Here is a 3,591-nt window from a genome sequence, read left to right as displayed (position 1 = left end):
AGAGAGAGAGAGAGAGAGAGAGAGATTGAACATATAGCTACTAGTACATATCCTCAACCCTGAGGATGAACTACTTACACTTCACCATGAGAACAACAAGGTTGATAAAAGGCCTCCTCCAATGGCTTCCCCCTTCGGCGTAATGCCGGAAAAGGCCTCCAAATGAGATCGCCACGAAACAGGAACTTGTAGCGGCGGAAAAAACATTCTGAGGGTACGACAGAGGGTTTCAGTATTTATAGGAAATTGTAGCGTTGGAATTACGTCAAAAGGGTCCCGGGTGCCCCCACAAGCTCAGGTGGCGTGGCCACCCTCCAAGCTGCGCCATCTGGCCTTGTTAGCCCCTCGTGCATCTTCTCGTCGACTTCGGAAGCTTCTAGGGTCCTTCCTGGTCCAGAAAAAATCATAAAAAATTGGCATCGTATTTGGACCTTCCTAGACATGGATTTGCTGCGAAACCAAAAACATGCAAAAATAGGAACTGACACTGGTCATTAGATTAATAAGTTAGTCCATAAAAATAATATAAAAGTGCATCGCATATAAATGTTGTAAATATAACATGAATACTTTATAAATTATAGATAGGTTGGAGATGTATCAGCATCCCCAAGCTTAATATTTCTCATCCCCGAGTATGTAAATGATAAAAGAAATAATTTATGAAGTGTGAACGTTATCATAGTGCATAAGTTTGATTAATCAAAATTCTAATCACTTTTTCTAGCATCATTATATATCATAAAAAACAACTTTTTCTCATAAAACTTCTCACAATCAAGTAACAATCTATTCACATGTTAAGGTGTAGGCAATAAACTCTCTTGAAACCCAACAAACTATGTTCCCAGTCATCATACAATTACAATTCATTATATTTTTCACAAGAGTCTATGTAAGAGTTTTTTTAGAAAACTTCACATACTCAACTACCCCTTCATCCCATAATATTAGAATGTTTTCCAAACTAACAAAGCTTGATAAACATTCTTATATTATGGGACGGATGGGGTATCATATAGTCTTCCAATGACTGCTGGCACTCAATATCATAATTTTAGAATAAACTGATCCCATCAGACACAAAGGAAGATGGTGGTTTAGTGTTTGACATCCCAACTTATTTACCATAGAGATAATTGTCAACAATAATAACTCATGATCATATATATATATATATATATATATATGTGTGTGTGTGTGTGTGTGTGTGTGTGTGTGTGTGTGTGTGCCTGGATATTTCCTCACCACATCATTTTGCCAAGTGGAGAACATCTGAGGTTGGAATAAATAATTAATTGAACCAGAATGAAACTTAATAGAAAAGTAAAAGATAGGCCCTTCGCAGAGAGAAGCAGAGGTTGTCATGCGCTTTTTGAATTTGGATGTCTAAACTCTTAATGAAAAGGAACATCACTTTAATATTTCCCCTTATGAAAATGACCTTTATTGAGCAGTCTGTCTCTTTTATTACTCCACCACCATACAAAGCTTATTTCACTTCCAATAAAAGATCATACATATTTAATGACATTTTTATTGCATGTACTGATGAGAACTTACTTGAAGGATCTTGCTCAATCCATAGGTAGTTATAGTGGAGTCTCATGGAAGAAACTTGGTTTTTGGTCTTTGGATGCACAAGTAGCATTTCTACTTAGTGCGGAAATATTTGGCTAGCAAATATTATAAACAAACACCACATGTTGATCCATGACAATATAACTTATATGCAAATATACACAAACATAACTCATTACATTGCCTTCCTTGTCCAACATCAACCATTTGATCAAGTGTGAAAATATTTAATGAGGGTTCACAATCACAAAAGATGTCCAAGATAGTATATTTGCATGTGAAATTTCTCTTCTTTGTACTAATTTTTCATAAATTTTTCAAATGACCAATATTGTGTTTGTTAATCTCAATAGATTTTACTTTCTAAACCCAATGTGAATCCACTACTCCCCATGAGATAAGCACATGAAACATATATAATTTCCAATTTACATTATTCAATTCATTCAAAACTATACTCTTAGGATATAAGTGAAGCACACGAGTAAAAATAAACTACTCCAAAAGATATAAGTGAAGAACAAATAGTAGTTAAGTAAATTGGTAGCTATGTATAAACTCTCTCCAAATCAAAATTTTCAGATCTAAAGATTATATCAAACAGAAAACAAAACAAAAAGATGCTCCAAGAATAGAACATATCATGTAAACAATTAAAATATAGCTTCGAGTGGGACATGCCGATAGTTTTGAAGACAAAAGAGGGGATGCCATCCGAGGCATCCCCAAGCTTAGCTTCTTGAGTCTTCCTTAGATATTGCCTTGGGGTCCCTTGGGCATCCCCAATCTTTGGATCTCTCTGCTCCTTATTGTCCTCATATCGTTATCTCACCCAAATCATGAAAACATCATTCACACAAAGCTTAACTCCAGAGATAGATTAGTACAAAATAAATTCAAAACCATAACATTCTCTTCTGTAGCAAATCATAAAAACTATAATTAAACATTGCATACTAAATTCCTACACATATTTAACATCTCTATCCACTAATATAAACATTAAATAAGAAAACATGAGCAAACAATGCAACTATAACAACAATCTATCTAAACAGAACAATCCGTAAAGGAAGAATATATTAATGTACTTCCGTAACTCCAAAAATTCTGACATATTAACATGTAACAGAGAAATCATACATTCTTAGTGTGTACAAATTTCAATATTTTATCGTGTTTTTTGAGACAAATGGCAACTTCATTTATACAAACAAGGATTATTCACTATATACAATGTTCTTCATTATCTCAGGAACTTCATCAAACCAACATGAATGATACCTCCTTTTATTGATCCGGTATTGGACTATAAAAGATTATTCGACACTTATTTTTCCAGAGGTGACCCCGGGTTATCGAACCCACGCGAGGAAGATTCCATTGAAGCGATGGTCTATAGCAAGCTTTTTTCAAAGTGTCAAATCCAGCTTTTGACCGGATCAACAAGTGATACGTCTCCAACGTATATATAATTTTTTTATTGTTCCATGATATTATAATATAATTCTTGGATGTTTTATATACACTTTCAAGCAATCACATATCATTTTGGGGACTAACCTATTAACTTAGTGCGTAGTGTCAGTTGTTGTTTTTTGCATGTTTCAGAATATCAGTACCGAACGAAGTCCAAATGCCGCAAAACCTTTTGGAGATTTTTTTTCTGGACATAAGAGACCCTGGAAGCTTCGGGGGGGGGGGACGCGAAGATGGCGTAGTGGCCCACAAGGCACCAGGGCGTGCGCAGGGGGTAGGGCATGATACGTATCCAACGTATCTATAATTTTTTATTGTTTCATGCTATTATATTATCCATCTTGGATGTTTTATATGCATTTATATGCTATTTTATATTATTTTTGGGACTAACCTATTAACCTAGAGCCCGGTGCCAGTTTCTGTTTTTCCTTGTTTTTGAGTTTTACAGAAAAGGAATACCAAACGGAGTCCAAACGAGCTGAAACTTTACGACGATTTTTTTGGACTAGAAGAAGCCCATGAAGTATC

Source organism: Triticum dicoccoides, chromosome 2A (assembly GCF_002162155.2).
Source record: "Triticum dicoccoides isolate Atlit2015 ecotype Zavitan chromosome 2A, WEW_v2.0, whole genome shotgun sequence".
Classification (NCBI taxonomy): domain Eukaryota; kingdom Viridiplantae; phylum Streptophyta; class Magnoliopsida; order Poales; family Poaceae; genus Triticum; species Triticum dicoccoides.
This window is presented reverse-complemented; position numbering follows the sequence as displayed.